Source organism: Prionailurus bengalensis, chromosome C1, assembly GCF_016509475.1.
Source record: "Prionailurus bengalensis isolate Pbe53 chromosome C1, Fcat_Pben_1.1_paternal_pri, whole genome shotgun sequence".
NCBI classification, from domain to species: domain Eukaryota; kingdom Metazoa; phylum Chordata; class Mammalia; order Carnivora; family Felidae; genus Prionailurus; species Prionailurus bengalensis.
The window spans coordinates 32,491,547-32,508,428 of NC_057345.1; the positions used below are offsets into that span (position 1 = coordinate 32,491,547).

General features: G+C 50.4%; 1 protein-coding gene across 3 annotated transcripts in view; it reads right to left on the minus strand.

The window, feature by feature from the left end:
- HIVEP3 (HIVEP zinc finger 3) overlaps positions 1–16,882 on the minus strand; it is a 476,818-nt gene that overhangs the window by 165,609 nt on the left and 294,327 nt on the right. For all 3 annotated transcript variants that reach the window (XM_043574598.1, XM_043574599.1, XM_043574597.1), the window contains one exon: positions 404–484. The gene's annotated coding sequence lies outside the window, so the exon portion shown is untranslated. The remainder of the gene's footprint in view (positions 1–403; positions 485–16,882) is intronic.

A 16,882-nucleotide genomic window follows, 5' to 3' on the forward strand; every position in this document is an offset into this window, starting at 1 on the left:
CTGGAACAGCTGGCTTCTGTCCTACCCAGTTCACTGGGTCTCATTCCCTCATTTTTCAGACAGAGAAACAGAGACGCAGCAAGGGAGGTTCTCACTTGAGATTTTTCTGAGCAGTAAAGGCAGACCTGGGGTCAGGACCAGTTCCCTGGCTTTCATCCCAGGATACATTCCCATCGCCATATGCTGCCATTTGCAGAAATGCTAGCTGCAGGACTCTGGACATTCGGTAGCTTTTTCCTTAAGTCTCCCCAGAGTGTGGGGCTCCATTCTCCTGCCAAGGCTGAAGTCACTCCCACCTACCTCCTGGCCACAAGCACAGCTAGTGGTCTTTGGGCTGTGCTGAAATTTCTCTGTGTCCTGGGGGGGGGGGGGGTCAGGCAGGGGAGAGATGGAGGGGGCTTACCTGCCCAAAGTCAGCCATGGTCTCATGGTTGAGATGTGTCAGAGATTTCTGAGAGCCTGAAGGACTGTGTTGGAGGGAGGCCTGTAGGAAGTAGAGAAAGTGAGAATATTATTGCATCGCCATCTGTCAGCTTACACTTCGGTTTGAAAAATGCATCCAAAAATGGTGAGCGCAGTTCTGCTGAGAATGGCTCCAGACATCACCACTTCTCCAACACAGGCGTCACAGGGTTAAGATCAGGCCCCCCCAGAGAGGCAACCCCGGCCTCCCAACCCCACTCTCAGAGCTGCAAGCCCAGTCAGCAGCCGAATCTCAGGCTGGGAAACTCTTACTGTCAAGTACTCCTTGGGGAGCACAGCCCCTCACGGGCTCCCTGAGCACTGGTCGTCAACATTCACTAGTTCTTTCTTTCGTTATTCATTCACTCATGCAAGCGGTTGATAGCCATTTGGGAAAGCTATTAGAGGCTGGTGTCAGGTCTTACAGAGAGAAAGCCACTGGGAATGACAGCTCCGGTCTTACAGATGCAGAACAAACGCCACGGGCTCCCAATCCCCATCCTGGTGGGTCTCCTCCCTCCCCTGAGTTATCTCTGGGCCAGACACCAGGCACAGCATTTTACACGTGCCCTGCAGTGTACCTACCACTTTCAGCACCAGGATCGTTTCTCTGCAAAAACATCTCTCCAAACTCCTCGTAACTATGCGCTTAGTATCTTTTCATTGGGAAAATAAAGAATAATGCAAAAGGCACAATGAACGTAATGCTTTACAATTAACTTGTATTTTAGTAATCACAGCACTAACCACGTATATTTAAATAACGGTTACACATACTCATTCAAGACATGTTATTTATGCCTTCTGGGCTTAAGGCATTGACCCCCCGGGAATCCACTCAGTCAATATTCATTCAATAGGTATTTATGAAGCGTCTCTGCGATGGCTGGCCCCATGGCCCACAGGTTAGGGACCCTGGTACAGGGATGAGTGGTGGCTCTGCAGTGAGACGTGCTCAGGTTTGAGTCCGGCCCAGAGTGGATGTCTGCTCACGGGCAGGCCCTCAGCCTTTTGCCAGCTCAGAGTCCTCATGATTAACACAGAGATGATGACCCTGATGTCACAAAGTTGTTATGAGGATGAAATGACCTGGCATAAAGCAGAAGCTTAACAACTGGGCACCGGAGGACTATCACCATCATTGCCATCATCCTCATCCCCATACTCCCATCACCACCACCACCATCATCATCATAAATAACATCATCATGACCGTCGACAGCAGCACCATCATCATCACCATCATCATCATAAATATCCTCATCATTACCGTCAACAGCAGGAGCACCATCAACACCATCATCACCACCACCGTCATCATCATAAATATTATCATTGTTATCATCAACAACAGCACCATCACTATCACCATCACCATCAACACCATCATCATCATAAATATCGTCATCATTACCGTCAACAGCAGGACCATCGCCGTTATCACCATCATCATCATAAATATCGTCATCGTTACCATCAACAGCAGGACCATCGCCATCATCACCATCATCATCATAAATATTGTCATCGTTACTGTCAATAGCAGCACCATCACCATCACCATCATCATCATAAATATCATCATCATTACCGTCAACAGCAGGACCATCGCCATTATCACCATCATCATCATAAATATAGTCATCGTTACTGTCAACAGCAGCAGCAACACCATCACCATCATCATCATAAATATCATCATCAGTACTGTCAACAGCAGCACCATCGCCATCATCATCATCATCATAAATATCGTCATCATTACTGTCAACAGCAGCAGCAACACCATCACCATCACCATCATCATCATAAATATCGTCATCATTACCGTCAACAGCAGGACCATCGCCGTTATCACCATCATCATCATAAATATCGTCATCGTTACTGTCAATAGCAGCACCATCACCATCACCATCACCATCATCATCATAAATATCGTCATCATTACCGTCAACAGCAGCACCATCACCATCATCACCATCATCATCATAAATATCGTCATCATTACCGTCAACAGCAGGACCATCGCCGTTATCACCATCATCATCATAAATATCGTCATCGTTACCATCAACAGCAGGACCATCGCCATCATCACCATCATCATCATAAATATTGTCATCGTTACTGTCAATAGCAGCGCCATCACCATCACCATCACCATCACCATCATCATCATAAATATCATCATCATTATCGTCAACATGTCAACAGCAGGACCATCGCCATTATTACCATCATCCTCATAAATATTGTCATCATTACCATCAACAGCAGGACCATCATCATCATCACCATCATCATCATAAATATCGTCATCATTACTGTCAACAGCAGCAGCAACACCATCACCATCATCCTCATAAATATCGTCATCACTACCATCAACAGCAGGAGGACCATCAACACCATCATCACCACCACCATCATCCTGCTTCCTGTCTCTTTCCGAGTGCTAAAAGGCTTCTCCTTACCCCCTCTAGTAGGATACACAGTAGTTTCTACCTTAAAATAGAATTACTTTTATCCACATCTTCCTTCTCAGGTTCATGTCCAGCTCTGTAACTTCAGAGTTGTGTGAACTTGGGTAAGTTACTATCTGACTCTCTGTTTCCTTGTATGTAAAATGGGACAGTTTTAGTAATCCGTGGAACTGTTGTAATGATTAAAGGAAATAATGTATATAAAAGCTCAACACAATATCTGGCATCAGCTAAATGCTTGATAAATGCTGGTCAGTGTTGTTTGTGGTGTTTATGGTATTAGTAGTAGTAAACAGGATCTTCATTTCTGCCCTGAGGGCAGCGACCATTCCAAATCCATCTCAGTCTCCCCACAGAGTCTAGCACAAGGCCCGTCTCCCAACAGACGTTAGTAAGTGTTTGCTAAAACAGTCTTGGAAGCTCACAAAATCAGATGCAAAATAACTCAAGGGACAGGAGCATGGAACATGGCCAAGGACAGAGCCCTGATGGGATCCTGAAGAACTTCAACAGATCTCCTCAAGAGAGCCATTTGTTACCCAAGCCAAGCTGTAGGCCTGCTAGGAACATACATTCATTCATTCATTCATCAAACTCACCAAATTTTCACTTTGATCAATAACAAATCCCTGCCCAGTGCTTTTCTTTTTTTCTATTGTGAAATTTTGTTTACACCTGCCATGCCATTCAGTCTCCACAAAAGAGCTTAGAGGCAGCTAGACTAGGTATCGACAACACATTTTGTAAATAAGGAAATGGAGGCTCAGAGGGGTGACAAGACTTGCCAAAGGGCACACAGCAGTCAAGGCCATGGTGGGAAGTGGGAGAAGGACCCGTTTGTGACCATGACTCCTTCCCAATGGCCCTGTGATGTCAAGTACTTTATAAATCCAGGATCATTATTCTCACTGCCCAGTTCACTTCTCAACAAACAAACTGGAATTAAATTGTTTTGGTGCTATTTCAACATGCCTATTAGAAAAGAAAGACTGTAAGTTCTCCGAAGGCAGGAACTATGAGAGCCACAACAGTGTGGGGCAGTTAAACATATTGAGGCTGGGGGCGCCTGGGTGGCGCAGTCGGTTAAGCGTCCGACTTCAGCCAGGTCACGATCTCGCGGTCCGTGAGTTCGAGCCCCGCGTCGGGCTCTGGGCTGATGGCTCAGAGCCTGGAGCCTGTTTCCGATTCTGTGTCTCCCTCTCTCTCTGCCCCTCCCCCGTTCATGCTCTGTCTCTCTCTGTCCCAAAAATAAATAAACGTTGAAAAAAAAACAAAAACTTTTTTTTAAACATATTGAGGCTGACCCCAGACTGCCAGGGCTCAAATCTTGGCTCTGACACTTATTGGCTGTGGAATCTTGGACAAATTACTTAATCTCTCTGTGCTTCAATTTCATCATCTATAAAGAAAGGATAATAGCTATCTATGGGGGTGTTATGAGTAATAAATGGGCTAATCTATGTGCAGCATCTAGAATGGTACCTGCTACATAGTAAGGGTTAATTATAATTCTTATTCACGATGCATCCCTGTACCTAGAACAAGGCCTAGCATGCACAAGATCACCAATAACCATCTGTGGGATCATTGAATGGATGACATACTCCCCGGAAATAAGTCAATTCAAGAATGGACTGAGCAAGTCCAAAGAGTAGCTGGAGCTCTGGCCTCAAGGAATCTAGAGTCCTCCAGTTCCTGGGTCATAGCCAAATCCAGCAGGAAGGAGATCGGCTATTCTAGGACTTGAAGGCTCTTCTAAAACCAAGAGGTTTCGGTTGGGGCGCCTGGGTGGCGCAGTCGGTTAAGCGTCCGACTTCAGCCAGGTCACCATCTCGCGGTCCGGGAGTTCGAGCCCCGAGTCGGGCTCTGGGCTGATGGCTCAGAGCCTGGAGCCTGTTTCCGATTCTGTGTCTCCCTCTCTCTCTTCCCCTCCCCCGTTCATGCTCTGTCTCTCTCTGTCCCAAAAATAAATAAACGTTGAAAAAAAAAATTAAAACCAAGAGGTTTCGGGGCGCCTGGGTGGCTCGGTCGGTTAAGCGTCCGACTTCAGCTCAGGTCATCATCTCACGGTCTGTGACTTCGAGCCCCGCGTCGGGCTCTGTGCTGACAGCTCAGAGCCTGGAGCCTGTTTCCGATTCTGTGTCTCCCTCTCTCTCTGCCCCTCCCCTGTTCATGCTCTCTCTCTGTCTCAAAAATAAACAAACGTTAAAAAAAAAAATTTAAAACCAAGAGATTTCATGTCCAATGAAGGATGGTAAATATGACTGGTGATTAAGAACATGGGCTCTTGAGTCAGATAATTAAATTCAAGTCCTCATTTGTCATTCTGTCACTCACCAGTTGTGTGCTTACCTCCATGTACCTGCTTCAGTTTCCTTATCCATAAAATGGGGATACTCACACCCCACCCCCCTGAAAGGATTAAATGTCATATGGAGGAGGTAAAGCTTCCTGTCCCTGGGCCCAGTCCATAGTGACAGTGACAATGAGCCCGGTGCGGTCAGCAGCCCTCAGTGTGATGGAGCCCATCCTATGGACTGTCCTGTGCCAGGTGTTCCTTCCACCACACTCTCCCTCATGTGGGTTCTGGATGCCTCCGCTAGGGACACGCCTTGTGACAGCAGCCTGGGCGCCGCTCTCGAGGCCAAAATGTTGCTGCGAAAAGGCATATTCTCCATTTGGCCCCAGCGCAGACTGGGCCCTGTGGAGGCGAGACAGCTGCTTGGGAAGCAGCCCCCCGGGAAGGGTGGTCTCTAGAGAACCCCTTTGGAGAGTTCCTCCTAAGTGCCAGTGCAAGCAACTCGCAGCCGGCGTGCAGCTGCCTCTGAGGCAGTCCCTGTCCCTGCGGGGGCTGCAAACCCCTGTGCTCCGTTTCCTCAGCCAAGACCCTGAGGCTGGCAGCCCAACCTGCTTAGGGAGAGGAACAAACATTTACCGAGTCAGAGACTTCCCATTCCTTGTCTCTTTCACCTTCACAATAGCCTGTGGGCGGGTATCTTGGTCTCCCCAGGTAGCCGTTGTGAGACCCTGAAGCAATGAGCCACCCCATAGCTCAGCCTCCTCATCTGTGAGCACTCCATAAATATCCTTATTTATTAAACCCATCCTCCAGAGAAGGAAACAGAGGCCTAGAAAGGGAGGTACTTTGTCCAGGATCATGTAACTAACAAGTGACAAAGCTGAAGCTGTTCGGCTTCAAAGTTCCATCCCTCCATCCCTCCATCCCTCCATCCATCCGTTACATTTTGAAGGCCCACCATGCAGTATGCACTGCAGCCATACTCTTGCTCTGATTTTAAAAGATATCCATATGATCTATTTCCCATCACTCCTAGGACCCCAACATTCAAGTCAATTCCACTTAACAAAGGCACATGAAGTCCTTCCTACATGCCAGGCACTACGTGAAGTTTCGTTATTAAAGATCACGCGGGATCCTCATGACAATCCTGTGCAGTTGACTGCCTTGTCCCCCTTACACATGAGCAATTCAGAGAGGCAATGAACCTGCCCCCACTCACAAACATGGAGCCTGATGGAAGCCTGAATCATCTGACCCGCAAATCCAGTCTTTTCTCTTCCCGCCACGTTTCCTTTATCCAACTCCCACCTGGCCCACAGACTCTGGAAGTTCCGCTCCTCAAAGTCGCTCATCCGGCAGAGAAGGACGGCCGTCAGCCCTCCTGGCCAGGGCCACCCGCCCTGAACCTTCAGGACTTTGTGCCTCCCTGGTGCCCCCACCCCTGGACTTGACCCCTGGTTGCTTACATCTTGCCCACTTCAAAAAAAAAAAAAAAAAAGGACACGAGGAAGATTAAAGAATAAAAGTGTAGCATAAGGCTCAAACACCAGATGAAAGCAGAGTCTGGATGTAAAGGGGCAGGGCGGGCTGGATGTAAGTGTCTTCAAGGACAATGCCCGATGCGCACAGGGTTTGGGGAAATGGCGCTTTCACATCGCTGCTGGTAGTGGAAGTCGTCAGAGTGTTTTGGGAAGCAATTTCACAGCTTTCACCAAGAGCTCTGCCTCACAAATATCCATACTTTGGGGCAGAGTCATCCCAGTTTTCAGGAATGTAGTCTAAGGGAAAAAATTCTATGCAAATACCATGCAGCCTCATTTATAATACCGAAGTGGTGAATACTGGAAGCAAATCTAAGTGCCAACACATGAAAATGGCTAACAGGTCTGTGGAAATGAGAGCACATCAATATTAGGAGCTTGCAAGCTACAGCCTGCAGGGCAAATCCCACCAGCAGCCTGTTTTTGTAAATAAAGTTTTATTGGAACACAACCACACCCACTCACATACACAATGTCTCTGGCTGCCTTTGTGCAACAGCTGCAGAATGAACAGTGGGGACAAAAACAGGGTGGCTCAAAACCCTAAAATATTTACTCGCTGGTCCTTTACAGAACAAGTTTGCTGACCTCTGACCTACTTGGTGGAATATGATGCATCCTTTAAGAATGTGATATGAGGTTTAGAAAAGCAAGCTACAAAGTTTTATAGATTGGATGACTTCACCTATGTAAATAGAAAAAAAAAAACCCATGCAAATGAAATTGCATGAAACTGTACCTAGACGGAACATAAAACATGAAAAATAGAAAGAAAGAGATGAAAATATTAACACGATGAGTAAGATTTTTTTTTTTTTTGCTTGCTTGTACTAGTTTTTACTTTCTAATTCTTAAGAAATGCACAGGTATTATATAAAGTGAAATACACATGTTTTAAAAAGAGAGATGCCTAGGGGCACCTGGGTGGCTCAGTCAATTAAGCGTCCGACTGTGGCTCAGGTTATGCATCATCTCATGGCTCATGGGTTCAAGCCCCGTGTCGGGCTCTGGGCTGACAGCTCCGAGCCTGGAGCCTGCTTTGGATTCCATGTCTCCCTCTCTCTCTGCCCCTCCCCTGCTCGTGCTCTGTCTCTCTCTCAAAAATAAATTTAAAAAACAAACAAACAAACAAACAAATAAAGAGAGATGCCTAGTTGAATAGCTTAGCTCTGGACATCCTAGCAGCCAAGGCAAAGAGTAAAATCAAAGGGGTTCTACTGTCAATAGTAGGAAGATGCCAGGGAACAAGGAAGGTCAAACTCTCCTCTTTCTGAGAGGGCTTGGTCACCAGGGTCTTTGTTTCAAGAGAGTCGAGCAAAACAATGGACAACTTTCTCTATTTTTTACCGATATGCTTAACTGTTTCCTGCATATATGGCTATTCCTGGTTATCGGCCCTCCAATGATGCCCAAGAGAGAACATTAAGCTATGGTTCTGTAGGGGCAATTCTCCCGGTGGCCATGGTGATTTAGGAGTTTTTTATTCATGGAAAATCACATGGAATCTTGGCAGAAAAAGTATCAGTGTCTCCAATGGACCCATGAATTTTCAACTTACGTTGAAGGCCAGGACAAGAAACAGAGAAAGATGGAGTGTTCTGGTAGAAGCTGAGTGGTACCACCCCTGAAGAGGCAGAGCCCCTGGGACTTTTTGGAGTCCAGCTGGCAAACTGCTCCATTGGCCCATCCCTCTGGGGACCTGGAGAGTCCCTGGTCTTCTCCAGGTCGAAGGCACGGGCAAGAGCAGCCTAAAGGATGCTCTGCACCCACAGAAGGCAGAGCCATGTCCTCTAGAGATACAACTATGAGGGAAAAGACAAGGCTTCATTGTGAAGATAAGAAAGTGGGACTCATGATTGTGCTTCCATGGAGGGCCCTGGGTGAGGTAAGGAAGGACTTGACCTCTCCAGGATGGCAGTTCTGGCTCAATTCAAAGGCTCTGACAGGTAGGCTGAAGCCTAAGGCTCTCTGGTGGGTAAATAAGCCTAGAGGACACACATGTGAACCAAGGTCACATCCCATTCCTATTCCAAGAAGGAAGAAAAGAAGCCTGTTGGCAGTGGGGTGTGGAACACTGTAGTGAAGTGACGGAGACAGGAGCTCTGGATCCTATTTGAATTCCACTGTGTTACTTATTGGTTATGCCCATGGCAAAGTCATTGCTTCTTTCCAAACCTCAGTTTCCTCATGTGTAAGAAAAGGAAAATGACAGCCATATAAGGGTTAAATGAGATAGTGCATGCTAAGTGCTTAGTGCCTGACCTGTCCCACAGTAGGTGCTCAATAATGGTGTGCTCTTTGCAGCAATACACTTGGCCAACTCCAAAACCTGCCATGGCAAGGGGATGGTAAGACTGGGAATTGACCTTTGATTCATGCAGTCTTCTCGGAGAGAGAGAAGAGAGAAAGAGGGAGAGAAGAGAGCGAGCGAGCATGTGATCAGGGGAGAGGGGCAGATGGAGAGACAATCTTAAGCAAGCTCCATGCCCAGTGCAGAGGTTCAATCCCACAACCCTGAGATCATGATCTGAGCCAAAATCAAGAGTAAGACACTCAACCAACTGAGCCACTCAGGTGCCCCTTGATTCACACACTCTTAAAGAAAGGCTCAGGAATGTTCTGGGGCTATCACCGGTTTCCTGTAATTGGTGAATTGAAGACACACGGATAGAATTTCTAGAGCAGCTGGGAAAAGCCAGGTAGGGCCATTGCCCAGGTAAGTGGCTCAGGAAGCCTCTAGGAGGATTTGACAGAATCATCTACCTGTCAGGGTGATATCAGAGGGGGACCACCTTTGTGGGGACCTGACAGAGGGCTCATGTGGCTCCTCCTCTGAGCAGCTGTCCCCATGCAGTTGTGAATGTGCATCCTTTGCCCTGATGTGAGGGACATGTACCACACCGTCATGCCAGGCATCATGAACTCCTGTGGTGGGCATTTGCTGTGGCATCCCTTCTCCCCGCTTCTGTAATAGCACCCTGATTTCATTTGGGGGTCCTGGTCTTGGGGGACAGTAAACCAAGGCTCCCTTGCAGCCCAGGGGAGGGCATGAAGCAGAGCTAGATACTTGGATGCTCGCTTTTAGGTTCTGGAAACTTCCATCTCTGTGGCCTTGGCAAGATGGCCACCAATTTGGTTTTTTTTTTGCTCCCCTGAGGAGCCTTGAGTCCTTTCTGAGTCTTGTTATCCAGCTTTCCCATCAATTCTTGGAGTTTCTCATTATCCTTCCAACTTAATCCCTTTTGCTTATGTTGTCTAAAGTCAGCTTCTGTTGCTTACACCAAAGAGCCCTAATGGGTACAAAGAGGAAGAAGTCAAAATGGCACCAAATCCAAACAGGAAAAGTTCAAGTTAAATACTGGGAGCTACCCAGGAGCTTCCCCTGTTTCTTCTCTGTTGGTGGAGACCTGCTTTTATTGGGCCCCACCTTCCCCAGCCCCAGGGGGTAAACCATGATTAATCCAAGGCCGTAAAGGTAGTTTGATTCCATTTGCAAGTGACTGGTCAGACATGGGCATGTGATTCAGTTCTTGCTAACGGGACCTATTACTCCCATTTTACAGCTAAGGGAATCCTTCTCAGCATTTCTAGGAAAGGGGTTCCTTGCTAAAGAAAAAAAAAAAAAGAGGGAGACTGAGAGAGAGAGATTTTGGGGAAGATGTTCCTCTTCTGCACCATCTACCACCATGTGTGCAAATGGCCCCTGAAACCGTCCTATGACCTTGGATGAGATGATGCAGTTTGGTGGTGAGGTTGGCAGAGCGTGGGAAAGTTGGAAAGGACTTGTACCCTTGACATTATTGGGCTGCTGGGTTACTCAGTTTGGAACTGCCTCTATCTCCAAGCTTCTGGAGCTAATAAATCCTCATTGCTTAGGCCACTTGTTACGTTTCTGTTATTTGCTGCCCAAAGCATCCTACTACCCAGCCAGTGCTGGGAATTCCCACACATGGGAATGTGTGCCCCAGCAGCAGGCTGGGACTGCAGCACCAAGGGCCAATGGCAGGAATAAGCCTGGAGAAGGGAGCATCCAGAAGGCGGAGGAAGTCTGTGATGGAGCCAAGCAGGCCATTCACAGGTGGGACACAGGCAGCTTCCGTGTCCCAGCTGGCGGTGGTAATCTCTAAAGCGAAGAGAAGGGCAGGGCCATTTCCTGGATGTCTGCCTTGTTTAGGACAAGAACCCGGCCAGCAGCCTGACGGTCATGGGAAGCAGAGTCTAGCCCAAAGTGGGGTCCGGGTGGAATTGTAATAGCCAGTCAGGGTCTCAGGGTCTGCAGTTCATGTGCAGCTCTGACCCTCGTAGAGAATTAGAGTCTACGGCAGAGAAACAGAGGCAGAACCCAGAAGTAAACCCAGGGATGCAGTCACTGACACAGCAGGGTTTGAGGGAGGTTATAGCTCAGCAGACACATGGCCCCACCCCCTCAACTGCCACCACCCGTGGGAACGCCAGATGCACAGTTCAAGGCAACCAGGCCAATTCCAGCCCCTGCCAGCCCCGGGCACGGATGAGCTTCTGGCCTCTGTGGCTCAGATGTTGGACAGGTGCATCGGAGGGACAGTGCCTGGAGCGGAGTGGGGCAGTCAGGGGCTAGCAGGCCTAGGTCAGGAAGCAATCTCCATCAGAAGCTGGGAGAGCCCCGGCAAGATTTCCAGCTTATGGCAATTTGAGTCCCAAGGTATGCAAGTGACACTAGTGCCTCAGACAGACAGCCTTGCTTGAGACTAAAGGGACGGCAGCTGGACCAACGCTCCTCCCTCCATCTCATTCTTCGTGCATTAGACGGGGGGGGGGGGGGGGGGGGGGGGGGTCAGGTTCTTCCTGTTGCATCCACGCCTGCACACTGCCTCTTCAGAGTGTCCATTACCCCTTTCCTGATGCTGAACAAGCCCTAGAAAGACCCCCTATGGGTCACGTTAGGGGCTGGAAAGATCCTAAAAGCCATCTAAGGTACCGCTCTCATGTGACCAAAAGGGAAAGAGAAGCACGGTGTTGAGCAGGGACATGTTCTTACCCTGCGACGACCCTGGGAAGTCCACATCATCTCCAAGGTCACACAGCTCTGACATTCTATGGTTCTGCTTCAATAGGCTGAACATGTGAAATTGTAAATTCATGTTTCCTAATCACTCAGAATGATGCTAACCTTAAGCCCCCAGGGAGGGTCTGGCTCTCCCCTCCCTCATCTCTCCTCTTCCAACAGCTGGGTCCCCTTGCAGGCTCAGTCCTACCACTTGTTCTCGGACCAACCCTCCATCTTATAATCATCAGCATCACCTGATGGCTCAGACTTGCCTGCTCTAATATTGTGCCTGTTTCTGGAAGCTGTGTCACTGCTCTGTCCCCAAGGCCCAGCACCCGCCTTATTCCTCAGTCCTGGTCCAGTGCCCAGCTGTAGCCCCACACCCCGCTCCCAAGTCCCCAGGGCTGGGACTGTGCAGCACGGTGGTGATATGATGGTGGCCAATGGTGGTTTATGAAGCAGGTGCTTCTTGCTGGGTGAGGATTGTACATGAACTCCCCTTGAGCAAATCCCCAAAGAGAACTATGTCAGGCAGTGACGATCACTACTCCCATTTTACAGATAAGGGAGCCGAAGGCCAGCTTGCCAAAGGTCACTTGTCTGATCAGTGGCAGTGCCGGGATGCCCCCCTGATAGTCCTATGTCAGCTACTTGTCTGGACTCTGTTTCTCCAGACTTTGCTGCAGGCCTGGGCTGGATTCCTCCCACCGCCACTGTCTGGGCTGGCCTTGGGTACCACTCTGCTCTGAGGGCGTGGTTGGTTCAACTCCCTGGCCTCTCTTACTCTGTAGCTCTCCAGGCTTATGCCGGGTCCCTCAGGGAGGACGTGAGATTTAATGGCTCTGGAAGAATGGGCAGGGGGTGGGGAGGGTGGGACAAGAAGCCAGAAATCAAGCCTGGTTATTTGCAAACATAGACCCCATGACAGGGTCTACGAGGCTAGTTCCGTCCTTCACTTGCTCACTGGGAGTCACGGGCGACAGCTTCAAGGGCTGAAGGCAGCTGACCATCATACCCACCGTCCAGGGGAAGCTGACAAAGTTTGACAGTCCTGTGTTCAGATCCCAGGTCTGTCCCTTCTAAATTCTACGAACTGGAGGCAATTCCGGGTGAAGGGTAGCCTCCTTCGACCCCCAACCCCTGGGCTGTGAAATGGGACTAATGACACCAATCTTGTGTGGCCTTCATGAGGACACACATGAAGCATCCATGTCAAGTGCCCAGGCCTCAGTGAAGACTGGCTCCCTTCCATGCCTTTCCTTACTGGTTCCTGTTCCCCCTGGCGCTGGCTGCCTTCTGCACCGCAGCCAGAGACATGGCCTCTCGGGGCTGAGAAGCCCGAGCGGTCCCAATGATGCCCAGCATGTGGCTGGCAGGGACTCGGGCACACTCAGCACGCTGGAGATAAATACAGGGTCCAGGCACCTGATTCTAAACAATGGGGCTATTCTGAGGTTCTAATTGCTCAAGGGGAAGGCAGGCTCTGGCCAGTGAGCAGCCCCGGACGGTCAGGACAAGCACCGGGCAGCAAACACATCAAGGAGCAGGTGCAGAAAAGCCGGCCAACAGGTTACAAATACCAGAGTGTCACAGCAGGAGGGTGCTTACAGAGCTTCTGGGGTGACCACACTCGTGGTACACAAGTGGGGAAACTGAGGCTCAGGGTGGCCAAGTGCTTTGACTCGTGGCTTTGACAAATGCTTATCGAGCACCTTCTCCAGGCTAGGCTCCGTGCTCAGCCTCAGGGATCTCACAGTGTGTGGGGAGACAGATGGCACACAAGCAATCCCAGTGCCTTGTGACAACCGCCAGAAGGAGGCAGGGACGGGGCTGCAGGAGCACGAGGACACGCCACACTAGTCATGTGGGTGAATTCCTTCATTCATTCGTTTTTTCATTCATTTATTCACCGATGTGCTCTGTGCTCGTATGGGCCAGGCGCTGTTCAGGGGCTGAAGACACAGCCCTCAGTGAACTCCAGTTCCCACCGTCATGGGGTTTACAGTCTCATGGCAGAGAAAGGCGATCACAGATAAGCGAAGAGGAGAATGACAGAATGTCAGGGCAGGTAATGTTATAAAGAAAAATCCAGCAGGGTAAGGGGACGGCGGGCACCTGCCACCGATTGACGTTTTAGGTAGATGGTCGGGTTGATGCTAATGATGGCAAGGTGACATTAGCACACGAAGCAGGCAGGGCAATGAATGTTCCATCCTTGAGTAATGCGGGGAACCATGGCCCCAAGATGGTCTGCCTCAGGGGTCACAGAGCACCAGCAACAGAGTCCGGAGCTGCTCCAGGTCTCCTGTCTTACAGGCTAGAGCTGATCCCCTGCTCACCATGACAGTCTCTCTGCCCCCCTCGCCAGCACCCTTCCCTCATCTTCTCCGGGGGCAGAAAGCACCAAGCAGCTCTGCTAGGCGGGGGTCCCCCGTGGCCACCACCTCCTGGCTCACCAGTGTCCAACTGGCCTCAGGCGATGGAGATTGACAAGACAGGGCTGTGGCTGTGCTGGCACAGCAGGCTGTCCCTCCCCTCTGCCGCCTCCCACGGATGTCAGTGGTGCCCTCCTGTCAGACGCACGTGGTCCCTCCACTTCTGAGCCGTGTGACCTTGACAAGTTCAGCGGAGCACCTGTCAAGACTGGATGTTGTGCCACGTTCACAGAGCCAGGAGAGGGTGAAGCAGAGGAAGATGTGAACTGCCCGCAAGAGTCTGTGGCCCGTCGTGGGCATCACTCCGTCCTCAGGGCTCCCACGGCTCTGAGGGCACTTGGGTCCTTTTGTGGTATCTGCCCTGAACGAGACGGCCTGCTCCCAGGGAGCAGCCTGGGCTCCTGAAGGGCCCCCAGCAGCCAGCCTGGACTCAGGGGGTCCCACCCAGCTGTCACGCCACAGGTCCACAACCATCCCCCTGACTGCTGCCGGCCAGGAAAGCTAAACCTGAAGATTAAGGAGGGAAGGCAGAACTGTGGATTCGGGGTCAGCTTCTTTAACAGACTAATGACTCTGGGCAAATTCGCTTTCTTTTTTTTTTTTCTTTTTTTTTCTTTTTTTTTCTTTTTTTTTTGGTAAATGAGGATACAAATCAGTGTCTAAGGTTCTGCAAAATTATATGGTGATTTTAATATCATTGTTTCCATTCCGGAATCATAGGTTGAGGCCAGAGTACCCCATTTGTAACCTGGTTCTACAGTCCTTTCCACGACGTCCTGCCCCACTGTGTTCTCCTCTCACTGAACTCTCCAGTGACAGGGAGCTCACTACCTGCTGAGCAGCCGTGCCATGTTTTGACTGTTTCTGAGCAGTTAGAAACTTTCTGTCTATTGCTTGAAGACCTGCCATGCTGAGCTCTGGAATGCACAGAGTGGGTGGTGAGCCAGCCAGGGGAGGAGGGTCTGGAGAGAGGTGCAGGAGGGCGGAGGGAGCGTGCGGGAGTTGAGGAGCACCAGGGAGTGCTCCCGATGGAGCCCTTCACAGGCTGTCAGCACTCCCCACTTCCCAGATAAGCTCCCACTCGAGGTGCCTGCTCTGCTCCAGCCCAGCCCTTCGAAAAGACATCCTGTTTGGGCTGCCTCCTGCCCGGGGCTGCTCAGCAGAGGGACCACAGGGGCCTGGGTTCTCAAGCCCTGATGTATGATTAATGACTCTGATGAGCTCACCAGCCCATGGAGGGAGGGTGATCCGAGGGGAGGCCAGAGGAAGGCTGGTTATGGATTTTAACCCTCTGATGTTACTGGCTGGGAATTTCACATCAATAATTCAAGGCAGTGGGGAGGAGAGGTTGAGAAAAAAAGAGAGGTTGAGCAAAAGAGAGAGGGAGGCAAGGAAGAAGGGGAGAGAGGTCGGGAAGGATGGGGGAGGGGAGGAAGACAGGGAAGGAGGAAGCACAGATGCATTTCTGGAGTGTTCCCCACGTGCCACTTTCGCCTCCTTCAGCAACTTCGAGCCCCACCGCAATCTGTGAAGCACCACCCCCATTAACTGCCACCCCATTAACCGGAGAAGAAACTGAGTGTCAGAGAGAAACAGCTAGGCTTTCAGGGTCAGGGAGGAACAGACACCCAGGTCCGCTGATTCCAGAACCCAGATCCTTCCTTCAACACCTTGACTCTGGAGCGCGGCCGGGTCAGGGAACACAGAGGGTCCCTACCAGTGTCAGGACACCCAGCTCAGCTCGCGCTCTGGGGCTGACATGTGGCCAGATGAGTTTGAAGGGCTTTGCCCCTGGGAGAGAAAACAGCCATTGGCCTTCTGGACAGCACCAGAACTTTGTTGCTGGAGCTGAAAAAATTAACTGCTATATTTAAAAGCATTGTTCCGTTGCTAAGGCAACAGAGGGGCTAAGAATAATATAAAAAGATGATATGCCAGGTTGTCACTGGCAACCCAATTTTAAGGGTGTGTGTATGTGTTTTAAAAGAAGTCGGGGGGGTGTGGTTCAGACTGTCTTCCCCGCTCCCTCTGGCACCATCTGCCCCAGGGAAATGTCCAAGATGTGGCTACGCCTGGGATCTCACCGGTCTGCGTGATTCGAGGGAGGGCTCGCATGTCCTGGCCCCGAGCCTAAAGATAAAGGTGGCTCTCTTTCCCTGACTGCTGTCCCCTCCAGGCAGCCCCCCACTGCCTGGGTAACTTCCTTCAGCTGTGGAACCCCAGCCAGAGGCACCTCTCAAACAGATGGCCCCAAAATAACTTCTTCTCCCCGACCTGGGAGCTTGCAGCCAGCCTGGCAGACTCCCCGGGGACCACCCGGGAACACAGATGGTTGGGAGAGAAGAGCAGGAGACAGATTTATTGATCTGCAGCCTGGATGTCAGGGCTGAGAGGCGGCTTGGGGCAGACACGGGCCCAGGGCGGGCCCTGGTGCTCTGAGGAGTCTTAGAAGCACTGGGTCTAACCTCGATCTGGAGCCGGGGTCCCAGTGGCCTGGAAGGGAACAACAGCAGACCCGATGAGGGACGGGGAGGCGGCTGGGGACACGGCCCCTGGTGCTGCAGCCAGCTGCTTGCCGGGGCTCAGATGGAAACGCTCGCGGGAGATGCAGAACCGGACAGCAAAAGCAG